This window comes from Palaemon carinicauda, chromosome 23 (assembly GCF_036898095.1).
Source record: "Palaemon carinicauda isolate YSFRI2023 chromosome 23, ASM3689809v2, whole genome shotgun sequence".
NCBI lineage: Eukaryota > Metazoa > Arthropoda > Malacostraca > Decapoda > Palaemonidae > Palaemon > Palaemon carinicauda.
The window spans coordinates 106,365,500-106,381,336 of NC_090747.1; the positions used below are offsets into that span (position 1 = coordinate 106,365,500).

The 15,837-nt window shown below is 38.8% G+C and overlaps 1 protein-coding gene across 2 annotated transcripts in view; it reads left to right on the forward strand.

The window, feature by feature from the left end:
• The window catches only part of LOC137617350 (transmembrane protein 145-like), a 52,613-nt gene extending 37,815 nt beyond the window's left edge, over nt 1-14,798 (forward strand). The window contains exons 9-10 of one of the 2 annotated variants that reach the window (XR_011039629.1): nt 20-1,476; nt 7,958-14,798. The gene's annotated coding sequence lies outside the window, so the exon portion shown is untranslated. The remainder of the gene's footprint in view (nt 1-19; nt 1,477-7,957) is intronic. The other variant, XM_068347373.1, reaches the window with a different exon arrangement.
• The last annotated feature ends 1,039 nt before the right edge of the window (nt 14,799-15,837 follow it).

Genomic DNA, 15,837 nt, shown 5'->3' on the forward strand with positions numbered 1-15,837 from the left:
ATTGTACTTTTTTTTGTAGTTACTACTCTCCATAGACTGACTCGTGATTGCAAATAAGAACATCCTTCCACCATGTAGCAAAAGTTTTCGGTTTCATTTCAAGGCGTAGGTTTGTTTCAATTTTGAGTTGAATTTTTATCAGTAATGTTTATGTAAGCAGATGTAATGGTGAAAAACAAGAAATTTTTTAAATGAAAGACATAAAGAGCAACAGATAGAATAAAAAGGGTCAAAGCAAATGTAGGACATTATGTACATCGATTAATCAAACATATCACATTGGGTACTCAATTACAAAAGCAAGAACAAAGAATGTATGTAAACCTGTTCTTAGAACCAATTAGCTGTTTAAACATTAATCATTTCCATCTCTTCATGTGGCTGAAGTGAATTTGGAACATTATTATATTTTCAGTTTTCCATCATAAAAATATTAAGCTTGATTGTTGAGAATATTTGCCTATCTTTCAATTTTGATTTATGATACCTTTAAATCTAGTCAATATGCATGCACGAATCGGTTTAATACTAGTCATCTTTAAATTCATTAAGCATATCTATCTTCACTATTCCTCTTCTTGTAAAAAAGCAGCATGAAACATATCAAATTAAAGATTTAGTATGAAAACAATGAAATGTAAAGTATTTCATAACCCAGGGGGTGAATTGAGAAGTAACAAAAAGTAGTATACAAGAAGAAAAGAGCTATATTCTTTTATTCCCCTTAGAAGATATGTGTCAGATGGTATAGCAAATACTGTAGCATTGTTTTTTATTGCCAGCACACTCGAGTATTAAAGGAAAAGACATTTCATAATCATATTACTGTAATTAAGGAAAACAACTTGATAGCCAGGAGTCCGTTTCAGTTATTAGTGGTGCACCAACTTATGTGCTATGATTTTTATTCTTACATATCCAAACTGTATTTATTTTTTTCGACTTTGAAACCAAGCATGGATTGATCGTAAAGCTTTTGTAATTTCATAGGACTATTGGATACTTGGCACATAATTTACGCAACTCAAAGGTTTTTTCCCTCTAAAACCTAGTATGAACGTAAGGCAGATGATATGAACGAGTTCGTATTCAAGAAACCATAGATTCAATTTACGCACATAATACACGAGATCATATTTTATGACCCCAAATAGTAGTCTGTGGTGTACAGTATATATGTTTAAAACTACTTTTGCGTTTTTAACTATAAGAATATTTGGTCATGTAGTGAAACAGGGTATTTTTAACAAGCACCAAATGCAAAATTTGGAAACACATTAACATAAGTTACATTTATAATTTCTAGGACCAATGTCTTCAAACTAGTCCTTTGAAAGTCAAGATATAAAGTCAGTAGTCTGGGCAACAATGCAGTAATTATTACGATAATAATGTCTTATGCAATTTCATGCAGACTAGACCATGATTTTAAAAATGCGTGTATTACACTATTTATTACTCAAGAAACTGTAAAATGTTATTTTCATTAGTAAAATAAATTTTTGAATATACTTACCCGATGATCATGTAGCTGTCATCTCTGTTGCCCGACAGAAATCTACGGTCGGGATACGCCAGCGATCGCTATACAGGTGGGGGTGTACACAACAGCGCCATCTGTGAGTAGGTACTCAAGTACTTCTTGTCAACAAGAACTCAATTTTCTCCTCGGTCCACTGGTTCTCTATGGGGAGGAAGGGCGGGTCCTTAAATTCATGATCATCGGGTAAGTATATTCAAAAATTTATTTTACTAATGAAAATAACATTTTTCAATATTAATCTTACCCGATGATCATGTAGCTGATTCACACCCAGGGTGGTGGGTGGAGACCAGCATACATGTTAACAAAGAAGCTAAGTATCCCGTATCTTATTTTAGCCGTTATTCAAAATAACAAACATAAAATAAATAAGTACCTGGTAAGGAAGTCGACTTGAACCATTACTCTGCCTTTTTAAGTACGTCTTCCTTACTGAGCCTAGCGATCCTCTTAGGATGCTGAGCGACTCCTAGGTGCTGAAGTATTAAGGGCTGCAACCCATACTAAAGGACCTCATCACAACCTCTAATCTAGGCGCTTCTCAAGAAAGAATTTGACCACCCGCCAAATCAACCAGGATGCGGAAGGCTTCTTAGCCTTCCGGACAACCCAGAAATATTTCAAGAGAAAGATTAAAAAGGTTCTGGAATTAGGGAATTGTAGTGGTGGAGCCCCCACCACTACTGCACTCGTTGCTACGAATGGTCCCAGAGTGTAGCAGTTCTCGTAAAGAGACTGGACATTCTTAAGATAAAAGACGCGAACACTGATTAGCTTTTCCAAAAGGTTGCGTCGAAAATATTTTGCAGAGATCTATTTTATTAAAAGGTCACGGAAGTTGTGATAGCTCTAACTTCGTGTGTCCTTACCTTCAGCCAAGCTTGGTCTTCCTCATTCAGAAGGGAATGAGCTTCTCGTATTAACAGTCTGAAAATAATAGGATAAAGAATTCTCTGACATAGGCAAAGATGAATTCTTAACTGAACACCATAAAGCTTCAGACGGGCCTCGTAAAGGTTTTTAAAATAGAACTTAAGAGCTCTACAGGACATAATACTCTTTCTAGTTCATTTCCAACCATATCGATAAGTTTGGAATAACGAACGATATTGGTCAAGGCCGAGAAGGCAGCTCGTGTTTGGCTAGAAAACCAAGATGTAGAACATGTAGCCGTTTCGGATGAAAATCCGATGTTCTTGCTGAAGGCATGAATCTCACTGACTCTTTTAGCTGGTAAAGCATATCAGGAAAAGAGTCTTAAAGGTGAGATCTTTCAGGGAGGCTGATTGAAGTGGTTCGAACCTGTCTAACATAAGAAATCTTAGAACCACGTCTAAATTCCAACCAGGTGTAACCAAACGACGCTCCTTCGTGGTCTCAAAAGACTTAAGGAGGTCCTGTAGATCTTTATTGTTAAAAAGATCTAAGCCTCTGTGACGGAAGACTGATGCCAACATGCTTCTGTAACCCTTGAAAGTGGGAGCTGAAAGAGATTGCTCTTTTCTCAGATATAAGAGGAAGTCAGCTATTTGAGTTACAGAGGTACTGGTCGAGGATACGGATACTGACTTGCACCAGTTTAGGAAGATTCCCCACTTCGATTGGTAGACTCTAAGGGTGGATGTTCTCCTTGCTCTAACAATCGCTCTGGTTGCCTCCTTCGAAAAAACCTCTAGTTCTCGAGAGTCTTTCGACACTCTGAAGGCAGTGAGACGAAGAGCGTGGAGGCCTTGGAGTACCTTCTTACGCGTGGCAGACGTAGCAGGTCCACCCTTAGGGGAAGAGTTCTGGGAACGTCTACAAGCCATCGAAGTACCTCGGTAAGTTATTCTCTCCCGGGCCAGAGGGAAGCAACTAGTGTCAACTTTGTCCCAACGTGAGAGGCGAACTTCTGCAGTACCTTGTTGACAAACTAGAACGGAGGGAATGCATATAGATCTAGATGAGACTAATCTAGTAGAAAGGCATCTAAAAGAACTACTGCTGGGTCCGGGATAGGTGAGCAAAGTATTGAGAGCCTCTTGGACATCGAGGTTGCGAAGAGATCTATGGTTGGCTGGCCCCAGGTGACCCAAAGTCTCTTGCATATATCTCTGTGGAGGGTCCAATATGTTGGAATTATTGTCCCTTCCTACTGAGACAAACTGCTAAGACATTCAAGTTGCCTTGGAAGAAATTTGTTACTAGTGAAAAGTCTAGACCTGTTGAACAGGAGAGGAGGTCACTAGGGAACTCGCACCATGTCAGAGAGTAGGTCCCTCCTTGCTAGGAGATGAACATCAAAGCAGGGAGTTGTCCGTGTTGACCTCCATTACTTTGTCTTGAAGGAGAGACCTGAAGCTTTTCCAGGTCAGACTTACTGCCAGAAGCTTCTTGCAGTTAAAATGCATTGTCCTTTTGACGCGAGTTCCATAATCCCGAGCATTCCCTACCGCCTAAGGTCGCACCCCAGCCTACGTCCGATGCGTCTGAGAAGAGAACGTGGTTGGGAGACTGAACAGTCAGGGGAAGACCCTAAAAAAGGTTGATAAAGTCCTTTCCTCAGGTTAGACCAGACTTATCTTCCGGAAACCGGGATCGAGACCGCTTCTAGCGTCTTGTCCTTTTCCAGTGAAGAGCTAGATGAAACCGAAGAGGACGGAGGTGTAGTCTTCCAAGTGACACCAAATGCACCACGGATGACAGTGTCCTAACCAGACTCATCCACAGCCTGACAGGGCTGTATTCCTTCTTCAGCATCTTCTGGATGGATAGCAGGGCTGGGGATTGATCTTCTTGTTCAGCCATGTCCTCATCAGAGGGTTCCTCATCCGAAACTGATGAGGAAACAGCAACGGAGTGGGCAACGTCTGACTCGCTGAATCCGGTCGCACTGGTGGATGCGTGACGGAGCCGGACACAAGATCATGGTACTGCTGCACAGTCTGTGAACTGTCAACCATGGGGAAGCGAGGAAGTACAGCGACAACCCGAAACTGTCTAGACTGTCTGGGTAGTACAGACAACCCCTTATCGGGTTGCTGAGGTTGCCGCACTGCGTCACAACAAGTCACCTCTGCTGGTTGTTGAACGTCTTCCCAGTGACACACTGAACGTCCACAACCACCTCCGAGAGTAGCATAACATCAACGTGCGACTGGCAACCCACACTGGGTCGCACCGGTGGAGGAACCATCTCAACTGGCGGACGTGAGTAGGATACCTCAGCGTCAACAGGGCGTACAACCAACCGGTAGGAAGGTCGTTGGCAAGAAGGGTCTTCTCCGTAAAAAATCCTCTATCAAGGACTAAGCTTGGACTGCATGTCTTGCAACAAAGCCCAAGGTCTAAGGGAGCAGGTGTGGCAACAGACGGGGTTAGCGACTGAAGCGGAACCATTTACCCTCCCTGGAAGCATGTTATGCTTAAATAAAAGTCCGTAGGAGGCTAAGCAGCTTAAGGCTCCTCTCCAAATGACAGAGTCCTCAAGGGAATATCAGAAGGAGGGAGAACAGCACTTTCTCATCTACAGGAACCATATCCGAGAAAAGCTAGGTACTCTCAGTGAGGGTTTCACTGGTGCAAAAGCAGCAGACCAGAAGGCAACGTTATGAAACTGCTTGACAGTCTGTGAACTGTCAAAAACTGAACTGTCAACCACAACAGGAGCGTGAGGACATACAGCACTGGTGTATAAGTAGCAGACCAGAAGGCAACGTCATGTAACTGTTTGACAGTCTGTGAGTTGGCAACAACCAAAGTTGTGTGGGGAAGCCTCAACTCCTGACTGACTAGTTTGCTGCTGGCGAGTGGCGGTAACCACAGTGTGTTGCGGAGGCTGACACACCGTGTCAAAACACGGCAGCTTGTGGTAGCTCACGCACGGCAACGGAGTGCTCTGTGTGTGGGAGTCATCATACATCTGGCAGGGTTGACTGTGCATGGGTGGAGGAGCTCTCACAACAAGAGTGTGAGAGCAGGAAGCCATGCCGGGCGCACAACCGTGGGAGGTGTAGGCCCACGGGTGCATCGTCAACCTTCTCCGCAGTCGGAGTGTGGGAGCTGGCAACAACAAAAGCAGAGTGCTGGTGCGTGGGAGGGGCTGCGGTGGGTTGAGGAGCATGCGGTATGGTATGCGGAGCATGCTGTAAGGTATGCGGCTCATGCTGCATGGTATGCGGAGCATGCTGTAAGGTATGCAGAGCATGCTGCATGGGCTGCGGAGAATGCCGCATAGTGCTGGAACCCGGCAGCTCTACAGAACCTTCCCACTGCTGATGCGGTAGCTCACGCATGTTAGCAGATGGTGCAGCAGGAACATGCGTCTGGCAGGGTGGACTGCGCATCGGTGGTGGAGCTCTCACAGGTGGAGGGTGGGAGCAGGCAGCCGCAGTATCTGCTGAGCGCACAACCTCGGCGGGTTGTAGGTTAACAGGTGCATTGTCAACCTTCCAGCACGATACTCCTGCATGAAGGAGCAAGCTGAGACTGTATAGTCTGCAGCATGGACCACTAGGGTCTATGAAAGACAACAACAAACGGAGCTACTGTCCGTTGTGACTGAGGGTCTAAAACAGCTGGTGCGGCAACAGAGGGAGTTACTGCCTGTTGCGGTACCACCTTGCCTCTCTTGGGAGGTGTGCAGTTGTCGTACTGCAGCGAGTCCGAACTGACCCAGTGGCTACACCTAGGCCGTTGGACTTGCGCGGAAGGGACCGACTTGCACTTAAAAGCTGCTAGATTTGGTCCATGGTTTCTGCGAGAAACCTCTTCCGCAGACGAGGAATAAATGGGCTCTCTCGTCTTTGTGTGGGTGGGGTGATCACGTCGGCAACGTGTGTAGATACACCCGAAACCACGGAGGGAAACGTTTGTTCGTCGATCAAGACCTGTGGAACCCATAAGTCCTTCGACATTACTTCTCCCCTGGGCTTGGGAGCTTGTAAGAGGTATCGGACAAGGTGAACAACTGGCACGAACAAACGAACCCTCGAACGCAACACTGTAACACTTTGCGCATATCACTTTATCACTTTTGATTTTCTGTTTGCACTTATTTCACTGAACTCGAAACTTTAAGTGGTTTGTACCTGAAACACGCAATCCTATCCTTCATTAAAAGGTAGTAATTGCGAAAACAGTATTACAATGTAACAGAAAAACATAATGAAAGATAAAGAATTCAGTGGCTGGAAAAAAGACTAAACACTAGATCAAATAAACTACGTTTAAAATCTCTCACCGCATAAAGCCTGGGAACAAGAATAAAACTCTAGAAACGTTTTACCTTCTTCCCCTATAGCGACTAGGGAGAAGAGCAAAAAAAAAAAAAACGAGAACAACGTTACCCGCTTGAACGAAACGTTTATCCTCCTCTCTCTCCCTCCGTCTCTATCTCTCTCTCTCTCTCTCTTGACTTAGAACCTGAGAGATGAGCCCAATTATATATCGTTAAAACATATTATTTGTTAAAGGAAAAAAACTGAAAGGTTTCCCAAATAAAAAGTTCCTTTATTAGAATTAAAACCATTTAAGCTAAGAAAGAATGAACGAAACGCTAGAATCGGTTTACTCTTACTGCAACGTGAAACCGTGAAATACTCTCTCTCTATCGTAACGATAGAGCGCAAGTTGAACGTTCTGAACGTCAACAACTGCGGAGACTAAACAAAACGTTAGTTCAACTTTGAAAACAGTACGAGACTATCAAAGAAATTCTTTCAAAAACATTAAAATTAAAATAGCATAAATTCTTAACAGGAAAAACGATATGACGGGCTCAATGTTAATTAACTTCGGTTCCAAGTAAGGACCGCCTACTATTAGGAAAGGTCGCATATAAACAAACATAAAAATTAATTTTTATAAGTTTATAATAAATGGAAAGTTAATCGAAGAGGCCTATAAATGGCGGAGAGATATAAAATAAATCTATAACTTTGTTAAGCAAAATTACCAAAAACCTAAACACACTTCCGTCTAAGGGAAGGGTGGGTCATAAAAAGTGAGAGAGAGTCTATACTCTCTTCGACACCAACACTTCCGTCTAAGGGAAGGGTCGGCCATTTAAAAGTGAAAGAGAGTCCATACTCTCTTCGTCACCATAATAAAATCTATCCAAAACGAGTTCAAGTTTTGAAATGAAGATAAAACCCCTGCATAGCGAAAGCTCAAAACTGGAATAGTGTACTTCACCAAAAAGTTGTGAAAACAAATCCAGTTAGGGACGGCGTATTAGTAGGTCTTGCCGGAGGCACAACAGAGGAAAAATTGAGTTCTTGTTGACAAGAAGTACTTGAGTACCTACTCACAGATGGCGCTGTTGTGTACACCCCCACCTGTATAGCGATCGCTGGCGTATCCCGACCGTAGATTTCTGTCGGGCAACAGAGATGACAGCTACATGATCATCGGGTAAGATTAATATTGAAAAAGCTAAATTCATACAAAAATAAAATGCAATTTCAATATGACAGTTGAAAATAAAAATGTTGAAAAGGGGTCATATGTAATTATGGAAACAAAATTAAAAAATTTCATCAAATGTATAGTGTTAAATGATTTTTAATCTGATTTTGAAATGAACAATCAATTTATTACAGAATTATAAGATTTTTCCTCAGTCTGGGTACTGTTCCCAATATGGGATTCAAATGCACTAGCTATATGCAGATGAGTGTGATAACTTAATTTGTATATGATATACATGGATAAAAAATGAATGTTCATTAATTGACTTCATTAATTGAAGAATTCACTCATTCTTCATGCCACACTATTCACTTGGCTATGAATTTGGTCTTTTTTTCAGCTTTGTAAACTAATTACGTCCAGATACTACTGAAACATAAACTATTTCCTCAGACGCTAGTTTTAGTGTGTTTTGATCCATGTGTCTACTTGTGTATGCCAAGTTATTTTCCTTTTGCTCTACCTTTTTTTGCTGGACGCAAGCTGAGGTAAGACCTCAAATGTGAACTTGTCTTCTAGTATATGTATTGTATTCTGTTTATTTATAATATTTAAATGAACACCTTTGAATTTTACGTGATTTTAATTTTGTTATTCTGTTTTCATCACTTGGTCTCATTCACAAATTATTGTATGAATTTTTAATCTCCTGTAGTATTAAGAATGCAATAGTTTATGAAACTGTAAATCTCTTTTATGAATATCATTTCATTTTTGTAGCTTCATTTATTTGAAGACTTTTTCTTGAAGTAATGAAAACTAAATGATTGCAGTTTGTTGTTGAAAATTCATGTACTTGTACACATGCAATATTGGTAGATGAGGGAGAGTCAGTTGAAAGTTGGAATATCTGTAAAAAATTTTAAGGATATATTTCAAAGAAATATCCACAAAGGGTTTACTGTAGAAGTAAATTTGTGCAAAAAGGGTTTATAACCGTAGAAATGGGATTTTGTAAATACATTTTATTATACACCTGCAAATGCCAGTTTATCTTAATTGAGCTTTTGCTATTGTTGTTGCACCTTAATTACTTTAGGTGTTCAGTTATTAGTGGGAATAGAGAGCACATGGAAAGCTTTAAAGTGTTTATTCTTAGTTGGAGGAGCCCAAACCTCTTAATGTCTTGATAATGTAACATGTTTTATTTGCTGGGTTTAACATAGTACTGAAATTGATTTTATGGTAATTTATTCATAGTGTATATATTTTCCACTGCCAACATAGGTAGATGGTAGTTGGCTTAGGAATTTTAGATGCTGTGTTGCACCTTCTATAGACTATTTCAAGTGAGTTATGGTTAGTCTTATATATAAAGTAACACACTTATTGAAATAAATACCTTTGTTAATTTTTTACTTGAGTTCTTGCAAATTATTTTTCATATACTTAAAAGTTACATACCTGTTAAGAGGATGAGTATATATAAAAGACATATTTCATAATTTTATTTAAATTATGACACCTGATAGACTAAGAGAAGCCTGTAACCAATTTCATAATAAACATGCATAGTGGTGACAATACTAGGTGAAACCTATTGCCATCGTAAGGAGTTTTCTCTTAAGAAAAGCACCTTTATTTCCAATTTAAGGTTTTCTTGGTTAAACCGCATTCATAGGTGTGAATATAGTCATGTTTTTTTTTTCTTTTACCATACCATACAGTAAAAAGATTTATTTTTATTTTTTTTGCATATTTTGGTGTTATATTAAATAAAGTTATTGTTTAGATTATGAGAGCTATATTTCAAATGTAGTGTGTATTGTGTAATGGGCACTATGTCCAGAGTGTTTGTACGGCTGGTTTCATCACTTGTGTAAGAAACATCATCCCTGTCATCAATACTGACCTGTTAGAGAGGTCACTACAACCTGAGAAATATAAAGATTAGTGAATATAGGCTACCCCCCTATGGATCTTTTTACAACCTTAATGAACAACTTATTGAGGTTTTTTTCTCCATGGCTAGATCTGCTAGTGTAAGGTTGCCTACATGTACAGTTGGAATGGGCACACATACCTTTGCTCCACTCTCTAACATGAAACATCCAATTAGGGCCGAGATTAAATTTGGAACACCACATTAACCCAAGCGGAAATGGTTTCTAAATCTCCGACTGTATTGTTTGATTTGCTAAGAGAGCAATCCTTGTAGCTCTTGATCCTGTACTATCTCTAAAGATTATATCACAACCTGTATGTTGTGAATTTCTAAAATACTGTCAAAGTTGAAGCTTAAAATAAGAGGCACTGCCAGACTACAAGAACCTACTCGTCCTGTGCTTAACCTACCAGAGGAAATTATTCGTTGGTGTAAATTTTCACATTATTCCCACAACAACAGACTTTTATATTTGGAAGGTAGAAAGATTTCTTCACCACTCAAGGGCTGCTGGTTACCTTTCCAGTATATTAAAACAAAGGTTGAATGACCCAGACTTCCTTGATTAGAGAGACCTCTATGAACTTATAACGGGAGGTTCCACACACAGTAGCGAAAACTCAGAGAAGCTGCATGAGGGAACTTATGATCTTTCTGCAGGTATCCCTCAAAGATCTTGCATATAAGGCAATGGTCCCCTTAACTTTTGTTTCAACAAAAGTATTAGTGAATTCCATCCCTCAGAACAGATAAATAATTTTTGAGGCTGGTCATTGGTGGGACTTTAAATTTCATATAGCTTTGTATAATGGCATTGAATACTGTGTATTTTTATGCCATTGAATCTGTTGAAGAAATGTCTTCTCTGTCCAGTCCTTTGAAAATCTTTAAAGGATAAAACTGCAGACCCGGATGTTAAAGGTTTCTCACTTAGAAGAATATTCGGCAGTACATAATACACAATTTTGTCATAAAATATGGTTATGCAACAAGTTAAAAAATTAAATGTTGATTAAGCAAGTAATTTAAAGTACTACAACATTAAAAATGTCATTGTAGACATTTTTCTAGGGCCAGCAGCTGTAGGTAAACAGCTGATAAGCTAATTCAATAGCTGACTGTTGTTTACCCCATATGTTTAAATAAGCTGACTATCATTTATAAAGCAGTGATATCATTACTGTAGAAAGTATGATAAGCTTGATAGTGGCTGCTGGACATCAGAAAAAAATGGCCAAAACCTATTGGTGGTTCCCCTAAGCATAATCTGTATTGAAATAGCTATTGCAGCTATTTACTGCTCTTGTTTGCCTAGAACTTGAGTGCAGTTTAGACATGTGTTATTATTAACCAGAGTATTCTTTATGTTGTAGTACCTATTCTTAACTGGATTGACTGAACTGAAGGTTTAAAGGTTGCTTATGAATGGCAGAGGGAAGGAACAGGGACAATATCCTAGAGACTGACCATATATTCATATGATCAGTGCCCAAGCCCCTTCTCCACCCAAGGTAGGACCAGGGAAGGTCAGGCTTATGACTCAGCAGGTAGACCTAAAGGCTTCCCTAATGATGGTGCGGTTGCAGACACTACTAGAAACTATCGAGTTTGAGTGGTACTCTATTTCCCATCCAGCAGGACGCCAGTAAGGGTCATTTCCAATAGGCCATCACAACTCCAAACTGAAGAGCTAATAGCATCATTATCCTATTCTCAACTCCAAAATCTTGAGTTGGATGTACTGAACTGAAGAACTATTAGCATCACTATCCTCCCAAGAGACAATTGGACTTGACTAATAAAAAAGAAAGTTACTAGCTCAGTTGTTCTGTAAGTGCAAATACGTTTTACTGGTAGCATTCTCTCAACTCTTCTGCAAAAGTGTATTATCTATCCACTTTAGTTTTATAGTGCACTACCATTTAACAGGGATATTAAGTGAAGTACAGCTGATGGGACAAGGAACTTGCCGTAAAAACAAGAGGTCTCTTTAAAAACAAGTACTGTACCACTTTTTAGTAGGAATTAGGAATAATTTTATGTTATTGAGATAATAGTTGTGACGGTATAAGTAAAGAGATAGACGTTGAGTGAAATTTATGTACGCTTTGCATAATTGGCTTTAATTTGAGTTACCTATGTTCTAGTGATATGTATTATATATCTTTTTTTCATTTGTTTTGCAATCAGATTGGTTGTGATGTGCCAAGAACTTTTGTGATTTTATAAAACAGTATACTGTATGTATTTGAAATTCAAGGATGGATAATACATTATAGTAATATGAACAAGACAGTTTTATGTTATCTTTTAACAGTCTTAGATTATATGTGGGCTTTGCTTTCAGTGTCCAGGTATGTGATACGAGCTCATGTAAGGTAAATAGTTTAAGCTATGATTACGAAGCCAGTAAGGTAAAATCTCCTCCTAGATTTTTGTCTAATATTATTTTTTCAATAGATCTGCGAATGAATTTCAAGTGCAAAATTCTTGAAAGGTACTTCACAATATGAAGCATGTTCTTTCCAAGATATCAAGATTAATCATCATGATTTATTTGATTTTTTTAATAATAAATACATTTTCATCTAATATGAAAGAAAATGGCTATCCTTATAAAAAGTCCAAGGTTATTTGAGGCTTCAGAGAAACGATGCTTCATGAAGCTTATATTTTAAAGTTACAAGAAAGAATTTTATAGCCAAGTTGATATTATGCCCCCCAAAAATATAGCTTTACAGTTAAAAGTTTCAAGAAACATTACTTGTATAAATATCCTTTTGCAATCACGGATTTGTAAGCTGCTGTCGTCAAGACTTGTAAAATCGCAGAGATTTGAATGGATGAATACACTACTGTATAGTATTTTCTTAAAGCCAGCAATCAATTGAAATTTTCAAGTGCCATAGATTAATCTGTTTAACTAAAGTTTTTATCACTTTTAGTTTCTAATACTCGCAATGATTTTACCTCGTTTAGGTAATGGCAGAAACTATATATTATATGATCCTAATATTACTTAAGAACAATTTTATGAATTTTCCTTTAATTATCTCCTAGTTGTTATTGTTCTGCATTATTGCCTATGCTTATTTACTTTTTATTGTCTTAAGAAAAATAACAATAGGGATTACTGTATTAAGATCGAAAATTGAAGACAATTGATTGGAATAGTAATACAGTAAACATTACCAACAAACATGTAAAAGTATTGGTTATAGATTCAGTAAAACGTATAGTAAAACTATTCAATTGTAGTTACTTTGCTATAAATGCAATTCAGAAAAAGTTTAGCACTGATGACCAGCCAATTTTAGAAAGTTTTATCATTTTAATTTTAATCGTGAATGACCCACCAATGTGTTTATCAGTACGTGTTTGAGTTTACAGTTAATCTTTTAATAAAAAAATATTTTTGTGCTAAAATTATAGGTAATGAATTAGTGAGAAGTAAGGATTCAAGAAAGTTTACCTGAAATAATTTCTAATGATACAGTATGTTGGTGGATTTATGTGCAGAGACAGGGCTAAATGTGTTACTCCTATTATGTGCTTCTTTTAATTTAGCAGTTCATAACTGAGCCTTCAGATTTTACAGGGACTTTGTTTAAATGTCATCTGTTGTATACCATTACTAATATTTAAACTTTTTAGATGCTTCTCTAGATTTATTTTAGGTTGTAGGTACAACAGTCATTTTGTATACAAGCCTTTAGGTTGTAGAGATGTTGAGAAAAAAAGCAACACTAATCAGCTGCTGGTCAGACATTTACTGTAAATATATTTCAATAAATGGTGAAGATAAAAACTGTTTCCAATAACTACTTACTAATTGAGATTTATTAAAGTATAAGTTATGATTTTTAAGTTACTGGTGCTGTTTACAACACTGAATTTAAGTTATTTTAGAAACAACAACAAAACACAGGTAGTGTTTTTATGCAATGGTGATAATGAGCATAAGATATAGAGATAAGAAATAGGTTTATGGTGCAAGGCCTCATAATTCTTAGTTTTTGGCATAAAAAGACAATAGACACTCTTTTACAGTACAGTAAGCGGAGCATTTACTTTAGTAAATGCAGTTTTTTTTATTTTGAATTTATAGTTCACCAGATTTTATAGGATAGCATATGCTTGGAAGTGATTTTACACGAAACATAATACCAAAGATCTAGATTTGACTATTCACATTGTAATATGGTTGAGAACACATTGTTTGGGAAGTGAGTTTACAAAGAAATGTAAGTAAGACTTTCATTTTCACTCTACTTAAGCCTCCTACACTTACAAAGCAGAGTACGTTCATTTCTTTCAGTTGCACGGACAAAATAACTTCTGAAAAAATGTGACGTTGAGGAATAATGTCTGATCACTCATTAAGGGTCGTACCTTGATGCTTGTGTGGGTCATTACTCAAATACTGTAACTTTTAAAGATACTGATTATCTGTCTTGTTCTGATCCATCCTTGTTCAGTTGCATACTGTATCCACAATATGATACAGATCAGTATATATTATCTTTAAAGATTTATGTATATTTTTATAATCCAAATAGCGTAAGTGTAATGATGATGATATATATTGTGTGAGGCCAAGAACTTTTACAGTTGTTATATCACAAATGTACATAAAAGGTGAAGTGTAAATGTATGTTTAAAAAATTTATTTTTTTCTCCATTATTTTTCTCTTGAGATTTTCTATTTTACAAAGATCATAAGGTGAATAAGCCTTATGGTTGAATCTTCTCTTGTAAACTACAGTATATAACAGATTGACTATCTATGATTGCTATTGCAAAAATTCATTGTCCAAGCCTTTAATTTTAATCCATGTTTACACTCTATCATCCACATTGTATTTGCTCAATGTCTTGATGTATCTGGTATTGTTACAAATAAACTTCTAATACAGTAAGTATCAGGTCTTGATTACCACCTTGGGTATTGATTTACTTAAATACTTCTTCATAGATCAAGATTAAGCCAAAGTATGTTTTATTCAGCAAGAGATTCATATACTGTACTGTACTTTAAAGTCTTAGTTGTTCCGTAACCGAAATACAAACCACGCTATTTACAAAGGGTTTACTTTTAGCGCAGCTGAAATGACGAGCCAATAGTTTTTAACGAGGGTTAATTACCCCCGCGCTAGTTAGCGGGGGTTGGGGAAGGGTAGCTTGCTACGCCTCCCCCCTCCACCCACCGGTGACTTGCTTCACTTCACTTTTGGCTCGGCGGTGATTAGACGTGTCTGTTCATCGCCTTCGTGACAGCCTTTAATTTTCTTCTTTTTCTTTTCAGCTTGTGTGATTGGTTGGAAGTTGACCTTCAGTTATTTTCTTTTATTTAATATGCGGACATGCCCTGGAGTTGCCGGCCGTCTTTGTGGGACTTTCATGTCGGACGTGATTACGGATCCTCACACCCTCTGCCCTCAATGTCGGGGCCAACGGTGCGACCAGGATAACATGTGTCGTGAGTGCAGGGAGTGGTCTGCCTCCCAGTGGGAGAGGTCTGGCCGTCGGCGTAAGAAGAAGTCCAAGAGAGACCGTTCTCCTCCGGGGTTAGCCTTGAAGGAGGAAGGTTTTCGGGACTCTTCTTCCACCGCCCAAACCTCCTCCGAAGCTCCCCCTCGTCCGCCTCCTAAGGAGAGTCGTCCGAGTGGGAGCGCAGGCCCTTGTTCTGTTTCCCTACCTTCGGTGGGGGGAGAGGGCGTCGCCTCCCATAGCGAGGCGGTTCCCCCTCCTTCTCCGGGGGAGGTTATTGATAATAATGCTTTATCCAGTGATGATCTGTTACAGATTTGGTCGTCCCTGGGGCTTAAAGGCTTGCCCTCCAGGGTCGCTCTTATTGACCTTGTCTCGTTGGGGGCCGCTGTTAAACAGTCGCCGGTGGTAGCGGAGGTAGACCCTCTGTCTATTGTCGACGTTGTGGTGACAGAGGCCTCCCACGTGG